The 20,985-nt window shown below is 43.9% G+C and overlaps 1 long non-coding RNA gene across 1 annotated transcript; it reads left to right on the forward strand.

Moving 5' to 3' along the window:
• Nucleotides 1-17,958: 17,958 nt before the first annotated feature.
• On the forward strand, nucleotides 17,959-19,078 carry LOC147666407 (uncharacterized). Its single transcript, XR_015304805.1, has 3 exons — nucleotides 17,959-18,002; nucleotides 18,106-18,208; nucleotides 18,696-19,078. It is a non-coding gene; the product is annotated as an uncharacterized LOC147666407 (long non-coding RNA).
• Nucleotides 19,079-20,985: the final 1,907 nt, after the last annotated feature.

Consider the following 20,985-nt stretch of genomic DNA (forward strand, 5'->3'; position numbering starts at 1 on the left):
GCGTTTTTCCCATGTTAATTTCCATAGGGCGGTTGGACTCACTTTTAGCCCGAACGGCTGAATGGATTTCCACAAAACTTGGCAAAATTGTAGGGACTGTTAGCCCGATGTGCCTTTGCTAGGTCTCAATATATGTGCTTCAGTGGATTTTGAGAAATGAACGTTTAAATCAAGATATATATCTGTAACAGCGCTCCGGGCAGCGCTCCGGTTCGCGAACTTTTCGCGTATCGGAACTTTGCAAAGCGAAGCTGATTGGCTCTCCGGTGTCTGTCAACATTCTAAACAGTCCGGTGCGGCCGCCATCTTGTTTCTCGGTAGGATCGAGAGACAAGAGGAGGCCAAAACAAAGGGGGAAATGAAGGAAAGGGGGCAAGGTAGACCCCTCCTGACCCCCTAGGATTGATGAGGGGGATATTATAGAGCCACGCCGGGCCCAAAAAAAAAAAAAAAAAAAATCCGATTTTTTCGCCGTAGAGACGCGTCTTGGTTCGCGAACCGGGCAGCTAACCGGGCAGCTAACCGGGAAGCTAACCGTCAGTGTAACCAAAAAAAAAAAAAAAAAAAAAACGATTTTTTCGCCGTAGAGACACGTCTTGGTTCGCGAACCGGGCAGCTAACCGGGCAGCTAACCGGGAAGCTAACCGTCAGTGTAACCCAAAAAAAAAAAAAAAAAATCCGATTTTTTCGCCGTAGAGACGCGTCTTGGTTCGCGAACCGGGCAGCTAACCGGGCAGCTAACCGGGAAGCTAACCGGCAGTGTAACCCAAAAAAAAAAAAAAAAATCCGATTTTTTCGCCGTAGAGACGCGTCTTGGTACGCGAACCGGGCAGCTAACCGGGCAGCTAACCGGGAAGCTAACCGGCAGTGTAACGGGAGTCTGAGGAGTAGCTGATTGGCTGTCAATATTGTAAACAGTCCGGAGCGGCCGCCATCTTGTCTCTCGGTAGGATCGAGAGACAAGAGGAGGCCAAAACAAAGGGGGAAATGAAGGAAAGAGGGCAAGGTAGACCCCTTCTGACCCCCTAGGATTTATGAGGGGGATATTATAAAGCCACGTGGGGCCAAAAAAAAACAAACAAAAAAATCCGATTTTTTCGCCGTAGAGACGCGTCTTGGTACGCGAACTGGGCAGCTAACCCGGCAGCTACCGGGAAGCTAATCGGCAGTGTAACGGGAGTCTGAGGAGAAGCTGATTGGCTGTTATCATTGTAAACAGTCTGGAGCGGCCGCCATCTTGTCTCTCTGTGGGATCGAGAGACAAGAGGTGGAAAAAAAAAAGGTGTAAATGAATGAAAGGGGTAAGGCAGACCCCTCCTGAACCCCTAGGATTGATGAGGGGGCTATTAAAGTTCCCTGGGGGGTGAAAAAAAAAAATGTGCGATTTTCGCGGTAAAGGTGCTTCCTGGTACGTTAACCGGGCAGCTAACCGGCAGCGTAACGGGAGTCCGACATATTGTGTTTTTTGAACGTTTGTGATATGTGCACGTGTGGATTTTGTCTAATTAAGGTTAAAAAAATATATATATATCTTTAAGCGTGTTCTGGCGCGCTTACGTTTTGGGTTTGGTTTGCGCTGCAGAGACGATACGTCACGGTTATGCGATGCATCATGAGGCGTCTCACGGGCTACGTGATACGTCACTTAATAAAGAATATATTTTACAGCTATAGATATTAGCTTTTAAAAAACCAATGAAATTCACAGAAAAAACCATAGGTTATAGACCATATATAGTTAGGAATTTGCATTTACAAAACCTTGAAAATTCACTGAAAAAACCATAGGTTATAGACCATATATAGTTAGGGATTAGCATTTAAAAAACCTTATTTTATTTGCACAAAACCATTGAAATTCCATATATAGTTAGTTGCACTAACTATATATCGCGGACCCGCAATCCACTGCTAATGATGTCACATATTACATCATTCATGACATGGTCAGTGACATCACTGATGACATCACTGATGACATCTCAAATGACATCACTGATGACATCACTGATGACAACACCCAGTGACTGTATGTTTCTGTAAAGTTAAAATATGTCTTACATATTGAAGAATGAGTGGATGTATAAGTGTCTGGATGAAGGATTTAGTAGGTGCATGACTGACTGTATGAGAGAATGATTAAATGTGTCTCACTGAGTGCATGGGTTAGTGATTAAAGTGTCTTAATTTGGCAATCAATATTTATGTTCTTCTGTAAACTGCTGCATGTTTAAATCAGTAGCTATATCAGTAACTATATGGGTTATTGAATGGTTGCCCAAGTATTTGTATGGGAGACTGAGTGTGTGTGTGGGTGGCTGGGAGGTGTATAACTCTGTGCATAGATGTGTGAGCGGTTGATTCCCTAGGTGTATGGGTTCAAAAGTGCATGTAGAAACAGCTGTATGGACAGTTGACTGTGTGCATGAGTATATTGGTGAGTGAATGGATATCTCAGTTCTACATGTCAAAGTAAGTACATATGTAAAACACACTCCATGTGAGAGTTGACATATATAAATAACTGAACATAAGAGTCAGTGAATGTGAGAGTGGCTGTATGAATCATTGTGAACTTGTATCAAGGATTGTATAAGAGAGTAAATATGTGTTAGTATATGTTTGAATAAGTAAGGTGTGTATAACTGTATAGTTAAGGAAATGGAGATGTGATTGATTCTTTGCATGACTGAATAGGTGTGTGAGTAACTCCATGGATGTGTGACAGTCTGTGAGTGCCTGTTTACACTGAGTGTATCAAAGGTTATATTAGAGTCTGAAGATGTATTATCACATAAATGATATCATCAGTGATGTAATCAGTAATGTCAAATGAGATGTCAGTGATGTCATCAGTGATGTCATTTGAGATGTCATCAGTGATGTCATCAGTGATGTCATTTGAGATGTCATCAGTGATGTCATCAGTGATGTCACTGACCATGTCATGAATGATGTAATATGTGACATCATTAGCAGTGGATTGCGGGTCCGCGATATATAGTTAGTGCAACTAACTATATATGGAATTTCAATGGTTTTGTGCAAATAAAATAAGGTTTTTTAAATGCTAATCCCTAACTATATATGGTCTATAACCTATGGTTTTTTCAGTGAATATATATATATATATATATATATATATATATATATATATATATATATATATATATATATATATATATATATATATATAATTTTTTATATATATACACAAATAAATATATATATCTATATAAATAAATATTTATATATATATTTATATCATTGTTTTCATGTTTTTTTTAAATTACCCTTTACATCCTAAAAACTAATCTCATCCTGGTCCCTTAAAATACCCCTGCACCCAAAAACCTAACCCACCCTCACTCTTTAAAATACCTTACCACCCTAAACCCTAAAAATGCCCATGTATCCCAAAACCTAAAATCCCCCTTAAGCCTTAAAATACCCCATCACCCCTAAACTCACACTGAACCCTAATAATACCCCCTGCTCCCCAAAACCTTCCACACACCCTGAACCCTAAAAATACCTCCTGAACCCCAAAACCCGAACCCACCCTACACCCTGAACCCTAAAAATACCTCCTGAACCCCAAAACCCGGACCCACCCTAAACCCTCAAAATAGCTTGGTACCCCAAAACCTACATTCCCCTTAAAACTTAAAAATACTCCAGTACCCCAAAACACAAACCCACCCAACCCTATAAAAACCACCTGTACCCCAAAATCTATACTATCCTTGAACCCTAAATATATCTCCTGCACCCCAAACTTCAAACCAAACCGTATAAATGCCCCTGTACCCCAAAACCTAAAACCCCCTTAACCCTTAAAATACCCCATCACCCCAAAAGCCACACTGAACCCTAATAATACCCCCTGTACCCCAAAACCTTCCACACACCCTGAACCCTAAAAATACCTCCTGCACCCCAAAACATAAATACTCCCTAAACCCTTAAAATAACCAAGCACTCCAAAACCAACCCTATACTCTAAAAATACCATACTCCAAAAATACCCTGTGCACCCCTTAACCCAAACCCACCCTTCACCCTCAAAATACCCGTGAACCCCAAAACCTATACCCCTACACCCCCAAAGTAAAACCATATACTTACCTTAAACTTAAATATTAAAAACATATGCTTTTACCATTCATGCTTTTACAGTGAATTTCGTTGTAAAAGCATGCATGGTAAAAGCATATAAGATGTAATGGCATGCGTTATTATAGTATTGCAGAGTAATGGTACTATCGTGATAATTGTATGCGGAGTGAAGGTATGCGGAATGAAAGTTTCGTTGTGAAGGTGGTTTACCGTTTAACACCAATAAACTCTCAAACACTTACACACGGGGGTCGATTCCGATTCGGGAAAAACTGCTCCGAATAGCCATTCGGAGCGTTTTTCCCGTACGAATCGTACGGGGCAACGTCCCCCGCACGTATGACGAAGTACGATTCGTACCAGGAGCCGTACTCCGTACGAGTCGTACAAGACACCGTACGACTCTAATCTCCGTACGATTCTCCCTCGGATCCCGCTGTACGCGACATCTGTACAGTTCGCGTTGGTTTTTACGACCCAGCAAGTACGATACGTGTCGGGTACGCACCATACGACCCTTTTTCTACGGGAGCTGAAAACAGCCGTAAAAGCAGAGTTCGTGCCGATACAGGTACGGAACTGCCCCCCCTGGTACGGTGCGTACCGCCCATGATCGCAGGGGTACGCACCGTACCCCAGTGATCATGGGGTGTACGAGCCGTACCCCATGTACGATCGGTGTAAGAGCCATACCCCCATTGTACGATCGGTGTACGAGCCATACCCCATGTACGATCGGTGTACGAGCCGTACCCCCATTGTACGATCGGTGTACGAGCCGTACCCCATGTACGATCGGTGTACGAGCCGTACCCCCATTGTACGATCAGTGTACAAGCCGTACCCATGTACGATCGGTGTACGAGCCGTACCCCATGTACGATGGGGGTACAGCTCGTACACCGATCGTACATGGGGTACAGCTCGTACACCGATCGTACACCAATCGTACAATGGGGGTACGGCTCGTACACCGATCGTACAATGGGGGTACAGCTCGTACACCGATCGTACATGGGGTATGGCTCGTACACCGATCGTACAATGGGGGTACGGCTCGTACACCCCATGATCGCAGGGGTATGGTGCCTACCCCTGCGATCATGGGGTGTACGGACCGTACGGTGTGTATGTGTTTGTGTGCTTTTCCGTACGACTCGCCCTTACCTGACGTGGACCGTACGAATTGCGTCCTCTTACCTTGGTCCGGATCGTACGGCATGTGTGCGAGTCGTAGGGTATGTGTACGAGTCGTACGGTTCATGGTTTCAGCCTTCCAATACGTACGGATCGCGACGATTCAGACGGATTCACGGAATACGGATCGTACTTCGCGACATGGACGGACGGGTACGATTCGTACGGAGAGGGCTCTGGATACAAATCGTACGGTTTTTTTTTTCCCGAATCGGAATCGACCCCACAGTGTCATCAGTGAGGTCATCTGAGAGGTCATCAGTGATGTCACAGACCATGTCATGAGTGATGTAATAAGTTAGGTTCATAAGCAGTGCATTGTGGGGGGTGTTGGTTATAGTTAGCTCAGGTAACTACAACAACTGAAATTCATTGGTTTTGTATGAGCAAAATCTGAGCATAACTATTACGTCCCTGTACCCTTTGGGTTTTTCAGTGAATGTCTAAAAAAAAACTATTTCCTCACTATAACATCACTGTAACCTTTGGTTTTTTAAGTGAGAAAAAAAATATATATATATCATGTTGCACTCTGATTCCAGTTTTCCAAGTTCGATGAGGGAGGCCCAAGAAGATGAGCGGCACAGCTCTGATTGAGTAAAGTTCTTTTATTTAATTATTTTATCATCACAGGATAAAGGTAGACCTACGTGTTTTGGCCCTAGCTTTCCACAGGGTCATAGAGAAAATTGTATAAATCGTCCCTTTTAAAGGGATCCACCACCATTACCACACATGTGATTTTAAAAAAAACTATTTAAAGAGCCATAACAAACTTTTGGTGTTTTACAGCCCGCCAAAATTCTCAACTTAATTTGTAATTCTTTTCATTTTGGTATATTTAAACATTTCACTTGTAAAGTACTCACAAGACCATTTTCCAACATTCATTTACTATGATTACAAACTACGGAGCAATATTGCTACTCCGTTCATTATGATTTTCTGAATTTAAAGACCCCCAGTGGATTTTAGTAGTAAATCCATTTATCCTTCAACATGCATCAATGCATCAAAAAGAAACATATTCCTTCAATTCTTGTTGTTCAGGTATCGTGCATGTGTGCTTCTAGTAAGCGCCAGGGAGCTCTGTAGAGCTTACTGGAGGTAGCTGATGGGCTAGTTGGCTCCCAGAGACCCTCAGGTCTCAAGGAGATTTAATCCCCCAATTTACAACGCACCAGGGGTCGCTTTTGCACAGTGGTGCAGGGAGAGGGCGTGGCCTGATGTGACAAATGTGCAAACACTCCTTGTGGTGCGTTTTAATGTTGGTATTAAGTCACCTTGAATCCTGAGGGTCCCTGAGGGCCAACTAGCCTACCAGGTACCTCCAGTAAGCGCCAGGGGGGTGCGTTGGAGAGAGGTGGTCCAAGGCCAAGCCCCCTTTTTACACCATTCTGCAACTCAGCACTGTGGTGCTTACTGGAGGTAGCTGGTGGGCTAGTTGGCCCCAGGGACCCTCAAGACTGAAGGGGACCTAATCCCCCAATTTACAACGCACCATGGGGTGCGCTTACCATTCCTCGTCCCAGGCCCCGAGACCGAATAGAGCTATGGAAGCCATGTTCCCGGAGGAAGCGCTTGAGCTGACCTCCTCTTAAATCACCCCTCCCACCCACGACCTGCAATCTGCAATTCAGGTAATCACTGGGCTCAGAAGTGAGCACTCTGTCCCGAAACCCCTCGGACCCTCAGCCTCCTTCATTATCATCCCTACTGAACCTAAAAAAGAGACTCCCCGCACTAACTGCAGGCTCCTAAACTGCAGATCTGCCATGAAACATGCTACAGAGCTTGCAGAATCCATTCTCAACCATGAGATAGATATAGCCTTCATCACCGAGACCTGGCTCAATGACACCTCTCCTCCTATCCTGGATATGCTCATAACCTCGGGCTTCTCTATCATTAACAAAGATAGAAAAGACCAAAAAGGCGGAGGCGTGGCAATTATCCACAACAATAACCTGTCCGTGTCCGCTAACTGTTCTCTCCGAGATACCAACAACCTCATTCTAGGCGACCTCAACCTCCACTGGAATAATAAGAACAGTGTTCCAGTGCAAAACCTAAATGAACTACTGCATACCAACAACCTCACCCAGTACTGCTCAAAAGAAACCCACAACAAAGGAGCAATACTGGATGCCATCATCGCCCAACATGACGCAATCACTATAGACCACATCCTTCCGGTCGACTGGTCAGACCGTCACCTAATTCTATTCCACTTCTCTCAACCGATCATGTCTCAACCCTCCATTTCAGACCCCCCCTACATGGTCTAGAAACCTATCGCAGATCAACACAGTTGATTTGGAAGAAAAAATATCCTCCCTCCTGCCCATCTCCCTGGAAGGTCTCTCAACTGCAGAACTCATATCCCACGACAATGTTACCATGTCCTCCATCTACTAGCTCCCTTGAAACTGAAAAAACCCAGGAACATCCCCTTCAGATCCTGGTTCAACAAGGACATTAACGAGGAAAGAAGACAACTTAGAGCCACAGAACATCTCTGGAGAAAGAATCCCTCCTCCAGCCGTTGCGAAGTACTCAGAGCAGCAAGAAGAAAGTACAAAAAACATATCAATAATGAAAAATCCAACTTTTTCTGTACCGCGCTGGACAAGGCCAAAAACAGACCAAGAGAACTCTTTGACATCATTAAAAAACAAACGCCCCAGCTGTCTACTTCCCATGTCCAGCCCTTTAAAGCCTTATGTGACAACTTCGCCAACTTCTTTAACAAAAAAATCACCAAGATCGAACTATCACTGGACATCAACCTCCATCCCCCGGCAAAAACTGCACCCCAGTAATCGAAACTACCTCTAGAGGGCAACCGGCAATTACCTCAACTTCCTTCAACCCCTGAATCTGAGATCCTCAATTTAATATCCTCCTCCAAGCCCTCATCCCACAACCTCGACCCTAGACCCTCTCAAATAGCCAAAGAGCTGAAACTCACCCTGGCACCACTTAAGTGCGAAATCATAAGCAGCTCCCTAAAAACTGGCATCATACCAGATTGCCTCAAAGTCGGCCAAATCACTCCTCTTCTGAGGAACCCAGGCTTAGACACTAATGACCTGAATAATTTCAGACCTATCTCCAATCTCCCCTTCCTAGTCAAAATCCTTGAAAAATGTGTTCTCCGTCAACTGAACAAACATATTGACAATATTATTTTGCTAGACCATCACCAATCAGGCTTTAGAAAAGGCTGTAGCACCGAAACTGCAATCCTCAACATCGTGAACGACATCTTCAACTCCCTCGACTCAGACCACTGCTGTCTACTCATCCTCCTAGACTTGTTAGCAGCCTTTGACATAGTAGATCACAGTTTTCTCATTAAAGCTCTCAAAGAGCGGGTAGGTGCAGACAAAGTGGTCTTTTAATGGTTCTCCTCCTTCTTTCAGAACCACTCCCAAAGAGTAAAAATCAAATCCTTTACATCTGACCTCCTCCCAGGGAACAGAGGGGTCCCTCAAGGATTTGTTCTCTCCCCTCAACTGTTCAACATATATATGGAACCCCTCACCTCCATTTTGAAAAAAGCTAACATCACTTTCCATCTATATGCAGATGACACACAGATCTACTTGGAAACCTCCTCCTTTAACGACATTATAAGACTCAACGATACTCTCAGGGAAGTCCAAGAATGGCTATCAACGAACCACCTTAAACTTAATCAGGGAAAATCCGAGATCCTCTTCATATCCAACAAGAAAGAAAACCCACAAATCGTTGAATGGCTGAAAGCAATCGATGCCCTCAACGGGAATCTCACCCTGGCAAACTCGGTTAAATCACTTGGAATCACCCTTGACCACAAACTATCTTTGACCAACCACATCAAGAACTCTTCGAAGAGCGCCTTCCTCAATTTGAAAATCCTCAACAAAATCAAACCCCACCTATGGACCTCAAACAAACCCCCATATAATCTCTGGTGTTGTCCAGACTGGACTATGGGAACTTATTCCTCTCCGGTACAGCTCTCTCCCACCTAGCGCCACTCAAAACTACCCTCAATGCAGCTGCCAGAATGGTCACCAGAATAAAAAAATGTGACCATATATCTCCCGCACTCGGAGATCTAAAATGGCTCCCAGTGGAAATGCGGGCCAGCTTCAGAACTGCCTGCCTCACACACAAAGCCCTGCACACAGGGGAATCCGGAATACCTAGCTTCCAAACTAAAGAAAGCAGGTCCGTCTAGAACCTTAGGAGTTCCAACTTCCTCTTACTCATCCCTCTGAAAACGCAACGCTCCTAAAATCTGGAACTCCATCCCGGTTGACATCAGAACTACCCCCTCCTTTCCAAAATTCAAAAGCCTCCTAAAAGTCCTTTACCTCAACTGCGCCTTCCCGAACTCAATTACGTGACTCACCCACTTCCACCAGACAGTCACCCGACATCGTTCACCCACTACCTACCCTTTCCCCTCTCCCCAACCAATCGCCTTGGCTCATCATCGCTAGGAGAAAATTCCAGCATAAAACTTTGTCTATGCATTGAGATTACCTCTTGACCCCTCTACCTCAATGGCGCACCTTGGATCCCTTGACCTCTCTACTTCAACGACGCACCTTAGACGCTCAGCACAACTGTAATTTTTTAACACTTATGTATACGCCTACTTTTTTCCACTATCCTGTATTTGTGTTCTCTCCATCCTGCTGTAAAGCGCTCTGAAACTCTTGGGTCTGGCCAGCGCTATGAAAAACCTTTAAAATAAAAAAAAAAATGGTGCAAGGAGCGGGCGTGGCCTGATGTGACAAGTGTGAAAATGCACCCTGTGGCGTGTTTTAAGTTGGGGGATTAGGTCCCCTTGAATACTGAGGGTCCCTGGGGTCCACCTAGCCCACCAGGTACTTCCAATTAGCGTCACAAAGTTGCATTGCAGAGTGGTGTAAAAAAGGAGAGTGGCCTCGTACCACCGCTCTGCAACGCAGGTCTGTGGCGCTTACTGGAGGTACCTGGTGAGCTCGTTGGCCCCCAGGGACCCTCCGGATTCAAGGGGAATTAATCCCCCAACTTAAAACCCACCAGGGGGTGCATTTGCACAGTGGTAAAGGGTGGGGTCGGGGCCTGATGTGACATGTGTGTACTTATAAATTCACCATAGACTCTCCTTGCAGCACTCTAATCATCCGGTCACTACCCATGCACTCATGCAATGACCCATGCGCTAACTCATGCACCGCTACAATACCCTGAGCACTACCCATGCAGTCCAGCCATAGCCCTGTCACTGCCCATGCACTCCTCCAATCACCCAGCGATCACCATGTACAAATCCAATCCCTCTGCCAAAACCCAAGCACTTATAAATTCACCATGCACTCTCCTTGCAGTACTCTAATCTTCCAGTCAGTATCCATGTACTCATGGAATGACCCAGGCACTAACACATGCACGGCTACAATCCCCTGAGCACTACCCATGCAGGCCAGCCATCGCCCTGTCCCTACCCATGCACTCTTACAATCATCCAGTCACCACCATTTACTTATCCAATCACTCTGCCAAAATACAAGCACTTATAAATTCACCATGCACTTTCCTTGCAGTACTCTAATTATCCAATCACTACCCATGTACTCATGCAATGTCCCAGGCACTAACACACGCACTGCTACAATCCCCTGTGCACTACCCATGCAGACCTCTAACCACCTACATATTACTGATTCACTCCTCCAATTACCCAGGTAGTACCCATGCCCTCCAGCAATCCCTCTGTCACTACTCATGCACTCCTTAAATCACCCAGCAAGTACCATATGCTTATCCAATCACTCCCTCAAAATCCAAGCACTTATAAATTCATCATATACTCTCCTTGCAGCACTCTAATTATCCAGTCAAAACCTATGTACCCATGCAATGACCCAGGCACTAACACATGCACTGCTACAATCCCCTGAGCACTACCCATGCAGTCCAGCCATTGCCCTGTCGATACCCATGCCCTCCTCCAATCACCCAGTCAGCACAATGCACTTATCCAATCACTCAGCCAAAACCCTACCACTTATAAATTCATTATGCACTCTCCTTGCAGTACTCTAATCATCCAGTCAGTACCCATGTACTCATGCAATGGTCCAGGCACTAACACATGCACTACTACAATCCCCTAAGCACTTTCCATGCAGACCTCTAACTACCTACACACCACTGATTCCCTCCTCAAATTACCCAGGTAGTACCCATGCATTCCAGAAATCCTTCAGTTACTACCCATGCACTCCTCCAATCACCCAGCCAGCACTATGTACTTATCCAATCACTCCACCAAAACCCAAGCAGATATAAAATCACCATGCACTGTCCTTGCAGCACTCTAATTATCCAGTCACTACCCATGTAATCATTCAATGGCCCAGGCACTAACACATGCACTGCTACAATTACCTGAGCACTACTCATGCAGAAACAGCCATCTTCTTGTCACTACCCATGCACTCCTCCAATCACCCATCCAGCATCACGTACTTATCCAATCCCTCTACCAAAACCCAAGCACTTATAAATTCCCCAAGCAACTCTCCTTGCAGTACTCTAATCATACAGTCAGTACCCATGTACTCATGCAATGACCCAGGTATAAAAACATGCACTGCTACAATCTCCTGAGCACTACCCATGCAGTCCAGCCATCTCCGTCACTGCCTTTGCACTCCTCCAATCACCCAGTCAGCACCATGTACTTATCCAATCACTTTGCCAAAATCTAAGCACTTATACATTCACCATGCTCTCTCCTTGCAGTACTCTCCTCATCCAGTCAGTACCCATGTACTTATCCAATCACTCCGCCAAAATCCAAGCACCTATAAATGCACCATATACTCTCCTTGCAGCACTCTAATCATCCTGTCACTACCCATGCACTCATGCAATGACCCAGGCACTAACACATGCACTGCTACAATCCCCTGCGCTCTTCCCATGCAGACCCCTAACCACCTACACACTACTGATTCACTCCTCCAATTACCCAGGTAGTATCCATGCACTCCTCCAATCCCCCATCCAGCATCATGTACTTATCCAATCACTCCGCCAAAACCCAAGCAGTTATAAAATCACAAAGCACTGTCCTTGCAGCGCTCTAATCATCCAGTCACTACCCAGGCACTAACTCCTGGCAAATACAGCGGAGGTCATACTAATCACAGGGGTACCCCAACGCATAGTGTTCCCTAGTGTATTTAGGTGTTTTCACTGTATTCTAAATATCTTTTAGCATAGCACTGGCTCTAGGCCTGGTTAGTCTGAGGCAGTTACCACCAGTACCCATCATCAAAATGTTGGGGGCACAGTAGGACTTTCTGCTCCTCTGACGGTTCTTTCTGCACATCTCTTGCTTCTTCCTGCACTTTTCTTCGTCTTTCTGGACTTCTGTTGCCTCTTTCTGCATTTGTCTTGCTTCTTTCTGCACTTTTCTTCCTCTTTCTTCACATGTCCTACCTTTGTAGGTATAGTTAGAAATTAGCACTTAAAAAACCTTCGATATTCACAAAAAACCATAGGTTCCATGGACATTATAGTTAGAAATTAATTAGCATTTAAAAAACCTTAGAAATTCACTGAAAAGACCACAGGTTCAGTATTTTCATTAGGTCCCGAGAACCTAATGAAGCTTGGGGAGTGGGGCCATGTGGCCCCCTCTCCTTTATAATACAAATTGTCCTGAGAATGTGGTCCCCAGTGCCCAATGAGGCTCTGGGAGGGGGCCAAAACACCCCTTTCATTCAACAAACAACATGGCCTTTTTGGATGGGGTCCACATGCCATTTTAAGGCTCACCAGGCCTTCAATAGCCCGGGCCGATAAATCTAATTTTCATAGTCTATTAATAAAATGAAACGGGTAGGGAGGTCTCCCCCTATAAAATATATACAGTACAGGTGGGGTCCCCAGGGCCAAAATAGACTCACAGACTCCCCTTAAAAATAAAGTAAAAAAGCCCTGGGGGATTGTGTGCCCCCCTCCCCTTTAAAAGATATATGTCCCTGGGATATGGGGTTACATGGCTTAATGAGGCTCGGTGAGGGGGGGGGGGCTACAGATCCTCATTCCCTTTATTAATTAGTATTGCCCTGGGGGATGGGACTGCTGGGTCCTAAGGCTTAGGAAGGGGCCCACACGGTGCCCTCCCCTTTCCCACATTATATATAAATATATAGCCCTGGGAAAACTGGGTCCCTCGGGCCTAAAGAGGCTCGAGGGGCACATGGCCCCCCTCCGTTAAAATATATATGGCTCTGGGGATAGGGTTCCCAGGGCCTAATGAGGCTCTTGGAGGGGGCCTACACAGCCCCTCCCTGTATTTTATTGGTATCCCCCTTTGTTTTGTATTTGACACAGATAGGGCCCCGTGGCTCAAAGGCCAACCTTATGCTTTACACGAAAAAGGCTGTGTGCAGTGTTGGGTTGGCTGGCTGCTGTGGATAAGGCAGCAGAGCCTTTCCAGGGGGTCAACCCCCTGCCGTGCACTGCTGAAGGGTGTGCTTGGTGTGGTGTTGGCTTTATGTATGGTAATAAAATATTACCTTACGTTAAAATAAATCGAAATTCACTGAAAAAAACAAAGGTTAAAGTAATCTTAAAGAATGCAGCACACTTAGAAAGAGGAAACAATGAGGGGAAAAATATATATTTCTCCTTGTTGCGCTTCTGGCTATTTGCCAAAATCTGAGATTTCAGTACCCACTATTCAGCCCTGCCATCGGCCGGCTCCATCTGATTAGGTTCTCTCAAAAAGCGCCAGGATACCCGTAGGGTGGCAGTTGCACAATACAAGAACTGTATACAATACAATACAGTACAATGCATGGGAACACCCAAGTTCCAACTTTGGCGCGCATCCCTGACCTAGAGTAACGCAAGGCAAAAATTTGAGCAAACTTGCGTTACTCTAGATTTATCAAGCCATGCGGGGTCACGCAAGGTGGCTTTACGAGGCTTGAACAATCTCATCTAGGTTTTGCATCACCCTTGCCTGGTGCAAAACCTTGATAAATGTGGGCCTTAGTATCTACTAGAATCTTTACCCTGTTGTAAATTGTTTTATGCAGAGCCAAACACTTCATACTGTGTCATCTGCACACAGAGCTACTCTTCAATACAAAGGTTTGTAACGTGTCACACCTATGATGCATTAGAAGCACATTCATGTTTGTAAACACTTACACTCAGTACCTGGGCATAGGCTGTACAACGTTAGGTAGAAAAGTGATATGATAGCTACCCTCCAGTATGTAAACTATAATATATAGTAGCACACATCTCATTTGAGATGTAGAGTGATGTAATACATGAGGTCATAAGCAGCATGTGGCGTAACTGGTGAATTTCTGTGATTTATTTTCGTTCAAAGCGTTAAAGTTGTTACTGACATATTCACCTAATTCTAGAATGACTTTAATCTCGATTTTCAGTGAATATATATATATATATGTGTATATATATATGTGTGTATGATATTGTGTAACTAATGAATGTTATATTTCTTAGGATATTAAATATATTTCATATGAGCCGGTCTCATGCACACCAGACATATCTATGGTGAACTGAGGTCGTATGGAGTAATCTTTTAGAATAAACAATAGAGAGGTAGTATAATGTTTGGGGAGCTGTTGTCCCTATAACAGATGGTATGTTTATCCCAATTGAGAATATTATTGATGTTCACTTGACTGTCGTGTTCTTATGGGCTTATGCTTACCCCCCTGTAAAATGCATCAGCCCTTTTACGGTGGTGCACTGTTAGTACATCTCCTGACAGTTTCTATGCCTCTGCGCCCGCATCTGTAATATGGCGTGGGCGAAAAGGCAAAGGAATTCCCTCATTTGCATGTGGCCATGCCCTCATGCAAATGAGAGAATGCCCTTTGGTGATAGCACTGGCTCTTTATGTGCCAGTGTTTTCTATGTACCAGCACTATCAGTATTACAGAAGGGAACGCATAGGTGTCTGCGGAAGCATATCCTATACCAAAGTTCTAAGGGGGCTCGCAAAGCAGGCGCAACGCCCGTTGGTCTCCCGGGGCACTTCTGTAATATGGCCCCAGTTTGCTTGCTGTACTCTGCACAAATGGTGTGTATTTCTTCAAGGTCTGGAGGTCAAGAGACAATGTTCAAGTTGAACAATAACTAAAAGTGGGGAAGCACCTAATAAACATTTTAAATTAACTGAACAGAATGTCCAGTTTCATAAAGAGAGTCAACGTACAGACAGTCAAACATTACATAGTAAATCTGATACAACTGCTCTGCGTGGTGCAAGATCCCAAATGTTGTGGTCCTTTAAAAAAGAGCAACCATCAGCATAAAACAAACCATATTTGAGATAGCCCTCGTAAGTGTACTTCTCTTGTGGCCAGAACATGAGTAGTGTGTTTTGGTGCTGATATACGGTGGGAAGTGTTCCAGATTTAGAAGTCATGAAGCAAGAGTGAAACCATGAGCTTTGATTAACTACCTTCTTTTTGTCTGTTCTCAATGTTGGCATATTGCTTCCTAAACGTTAGCTCAAAAGAACAGATGTCCTAGTCCCCCTTCCTTGACTGCACTTGTTGTGGCTTAAATAAAATTGCATATGTTATATCTTCTTGTGTGTGAAGCACTGTGGCCAATTGCTCAAGTTTAAAGGCTGGGAGCACATATGCTCCATAAAAGGTATTTTACCTAAGCAGTCAGCATTTCCATATACTTAGGACCAATGTCACCTGCTCCCTTTGAGAAAAAGTGAATGATAGGATATTTCTTTGATCTCTGAAGGTCTCTCTTGGCTAGAGTTTGGAAAGAGCAGTATAGACCTTTGAGGAAGGCTAAGAGCTGTAACATAAAGCACCTTGGGACAGCTGTTACACTTATAGACTCCTCTGAGACAGGTACAGGGGCACAGAAGAGCTACTGCAAGAATGTTTGCTTCCTTCACTTTTGGCTTGTCGCCAGTTCACTTTTCAAAACATCAGTAAACCACTCTATAAATGAACTCATTGATACTGAAAATGGCTGCCTGCTGGAAGAATGAGCATCTGCTTGATTTTCAGTCACACATTGTGGACGTCCTAAATAAGGTCATTGGACGTGCTGTTCTCCAAATTGTAGGTCATATATTCTCCTCTTCAACATCACCTACCTTGCGTGCTCACTCCATTCATTTACCCTTTCTTTCAAATTTGCACCCATAGCCAGAGGCTTTTATGTTCTTTTTGTCCATCCATGAAATAGAAGCCTCTTAACAACACAGCTACTGGAGCACTCCTCCAGTTACAGAAATACATAGCATATAGTCAGACATAACAGTTACCACATCCTAATAACTCAGGAGTGTTCAGCAGAATGGAACATGTAGCCGGCCTACCCCATTATTCCTCTAGACAAGGTCATAAATATTGCTGAAAACACTCTGTTAAAATGTACCCAGATATACCCTGGCCTATTGCATTAAGCCACCAGCCAAACCTGCTCACTGTCAACATTCAGGCTCCATGCAAACTCCTAACACTTGTCAACAAAATTATAAACAGTCTGACCCCAATCTGTATCTTGAATATCCTATCCCCAAACATAACAGTCAGACCTGACATCCTTGTTGTGGTCTTTCCTCAAACCTTTTCTGTATTTATCTTTGTTACTATTGGGACTCTGTGCACTTTACCAGTGCTAAAGTGATTGTGCTCACTCCTTGAAACATGCTAAATTGGCCTACACCCGATTGGCACATTTAATTTATTGTAAGCCTCTAGTAAAGTAGTGTTGCATGTACCCAGGTACTGTAAATGAAATGCTACTAGGGGGACTGCAGCACTCAATGTGCCACCCACTAAAGCATCACTTGGAAACATGTCTCTGGCCTGCCATTGCAGCCTGTAGTGCACTTTTAAACTGCCAATGGGACCTGGCAAAATAAACCTCTTGCCGGGCTTAAACCTTACTTTTTAAGTCATATAAGCCACCCCTAAAATAGGCCCATAGGGCAGGGTGCATTTATTGTATTTAAAAAGTAGAGCATGAGGGTTTACCTTTTACATGTCCTGGTGGTGCAAAAGGCGTACATTTGTTTTTCACTACTATATGGCTTATCTCGCCCATTGGATAGCATTGCTCTGCATTATTACATGTAAGAAGTGATAAATCGGGACTAGAAGCAGGTAGGAACATCATTTTTGGACTCAAATAAATTGTAATCTCGGAAGTCTGAAAAATCAACTTTTAAAAAGTTGGCATTTTCTTGTGTTCACCATTTGGTGCCTCTTGCCAGAACCCTTGGTCTCAAGACTGTGAACGGCTCTGTTGTTGTGGTTTGTGTATTCCTGCCTAACAGTGAGACAAAGGCGACTGGGTGTAAGCAGGATGGCTGGAGCTGTTTGCTGCCCCACTTACACTTCAAACGTCTTGTCTCCAGCACACACAAAGGAACCAGACACCCACCTTTTGTCTCTCCAGATTTTTTGGAGTCTTGGCAGCGGAAAAGAACTGTCCAGAACCAGATATCAGAGGATGGAAACTGCATTAATAATGCGGTTGAAACCATGTTCGCTATTACAAAGCAAGTGTTACCACTCTTGCCTCTAACACACATATCAAACAAACAAATTACATCGTGTGACTATGGAATATCTATCTGCAAACCTTAACTAAAATAGGTAAAACACTAGCTTGGTCCTTTCATTAAATATGGGCTGGTTAGAAAATCATAGACTACACTAAGACAACAATCAATGTTCATGAAATGTCTATGTTTTTTAGGGTCTAGAATATCTTCGTCACCTAACCAAAGAAAAGAAAGTCATTATACAGATAATCCAGATTGAGAACATCAAATAGCATTAATATACTCCGTGTTTTTTAAGTAAGTGACCTTATCTATGATATGAATGTATTGTATACCATTGTTTAAGTCCCGCGTTGATAGCACGCTGCGAATTGCCACCATTTAGAATATTTCGTATTTTCCATCACTAATATCAATCATTTGATTCCTCGCATTTGCCATCCTATGTAAGAACCCTGCTTCCTCACCACCAAAACTTGGGAATAATCTATTTAGTATAAAGGTATCCACTCCTTCTCCCTTTTTTGGCCATTATCTCATATAAGAATATATGAGTTAAAAGGATTCACTCCATTTTTCTATTTTTCTTGATGATCATTAAGGCAAGGAAAAGAAATCCGTCAAAGTATTATTGTAATATTAATAAGCTTGGTCACAATATAATGGAAAGTCTGAGACTATTAGCCTAACATGGGTTTGTTTTAATTTTCTCTGTGTAACATAATATAAATTGATGCATTATTGTACATAATATTTTTTGTTTTATGGAATTTTCCCATTTCAGATACTATCGTGGCTGCTCCAGAAGAAGGCGCTGGTTCGCCGAAACGCGCGTAGAGATTATTTTAGCCACACCTTTCTCTCTTAAAAACTGTGTTCATTTTATATAACCTTCATTTGTTGGATTATTTGTCCTTCTCTCTTAAAGTGTTGCTGTGTATTGTTGATTTATTATGTCGCATACAATTTGTGAATATGTATTATTATTTTAATGTGTTTTTTAAAAAGAATTTATGAATAAAATTGAACTACCCCTTTTTTACAAACAACCTATGTTTTAGCTCAGTTCATTTCGACCACTTATTACGTTCTGTTGCCTAGATTGATACATATCAAATTATTTGCTTTTCCCTGGTCTAGGAACTTCATTTCCATGTACTCAGGGGGTCCTTGATAAATATTTACACAACTCTAACACACATATGCCTTTACCACACATATTCCTTTAACACACATATTCCTTTACCATGCATGCCTTTACACTGATTTCCATTGTAAAGGCGGTAAAGGCATATGCGTGGTAAAGGTAGTCAGCACTTTAGACGGAAGAAGAATGGGTGGGAGGTGTTGGACAGGGACTTCCTGCCTGAACGAGATTGGGAGGAACGGGAATGATCAAGATGAGGCTTGGTGAGTAGTTTTCGTTTTTTAGGGCTGGGGTCGGTGTAGTTTCCAGGGGTGTGGCTGGTCTTAGGGCTCAGGGTGGGAGGCTGGGTTGTTTTTATGGCTGGGGTTGGGGTCGTTTTTAGGACTGGGGACCAGTTTTTGGGCTCAGGGCGAAGGACTAGGGTGTTTTAAGGGCTGGGGTCATTTTCAGGGCAGGCCGGTGGGTTTTAGGGCTTAGGGCGGAGGCTGGGGTGTAACCTTTACAATGCATATGCCTTTAGCAAACATGCTGTTAAAACGACATTCATTGTAAAAGCATGAGTGGTAAAGGCATGCATGGTGAAGATGCAGTTATGGTAAAGACCGCGTTGGTAGGACATGCAATAGGTTCTCCTACATTCCGTCATACAGCGGTGGGAGGAGCCCAGGATGTCCCCCTACTTCAAAGGCTTGCACCGGGTCAAAGACTGAGCCCCGCCAGTGACTACGGAACTAATTTACAGAAGATTTGGTGACTCACGTGCCTCGTGCTTTCTCTAAAGCGCCAACCGCTAGCTTTGACAGCGGCTCGTTTGGGATTGACTCCCCCGTTTTTGAAAACTGTATGAAACCATTCTAGAAAATCATGATTGTCCTGGGCTAACCACTAAATGGTGGCCCACCGTCCTGCTGGGGGCTCTCCATGATCCTCAATAATCTTCATAGGTCCCCTTCCCCCGTCCTGAGGAAGACTCGTAGCTGAGGAGTAGACTCACCCTTATAGCGCCAGGGTCAAAACGTCAACGCTTACCACCCATCGTGGGCCTGCACCCAGCCACTGTTCCCCCACCACCCCCTGCGGAAAACCTACTGATGATGAATTCACTGTACTCTGTTGAGAAAGAAATAACGTTTTGGCTCTAAATAACGCCAGGGGCAGGCCTCCACCTACAACAAGTCTAATTGTAGACTTGATCTATTGAATGATTACAATTGATCTATATTCTTTAAATATTCCTATACCTCTCTTCTTTTTTCACGAGCACCCTCTTTACACCCTCTACATCTCGCCACCTGGCTGTAACCAGGTGTTCAAAGTAGAAAACTGTGTTTAAATATAATTTTGAAAATAAAAATTATTTTTAAATAAAAAAAAATTCTAAAGAGTTTTGGCTAAAACTTGACCATGGGTACCGTTTGTTATATGTGAATGCATTTGGCTTTCTTCTTTTCCTTTGCAGGTAGTAACTACACTTGCTCATGAAGTAATTGATTTTCATCATTAATGTGATTAACTTAAACTATGATCTAGGACCACTTGTTTCCCATACCAATTATAACCCAGGTCCTTTAGATTTCTTGGGTGACCCCATTCTCGTTATCATTTCTACTTGAAGGAGCACTGGACCATCTCTGTGAACACAAGACCACCAGAAGTTACTCCAAGGGCTAGTTGGCTGGCCTCCTATGTGAGCAACATGGACAAACCAAGCCCCAGAGACCTTGAACACTGCAGCTGACTTCTGATAGAGTATGTCATAACCCCCTCACCTCCATGTGTGCCCCCCGGGTCCTGGACCCCTGGAAGTGGCATTAGAGGTGCTGCTTTTCGTGAACCCTAAAATCTGGGACTTGGAAAAGTTTACCAAAAAATGGTCTGAGAACTGACAGAAGACCTGGACCTACTTGCCAGCCAATCAACCCAAGGT

Source organism: Lissotriton vulgaris, unplaced genomic scaffold (assembly GCF_964263255.1).
Source record: "Lissotriton vulgaris unplaced genomic scaffold, aLisVul1.2 SCAFFOLD_727, whole genome shotgun sequence".
In the NCBI taxonomy this organism is placed as follows: Eukaryota; Metazoa; Chordata; class Amphibia; order Caudata; family Salamandridae; genus Lissotriton; species Lissotriton vulgaris.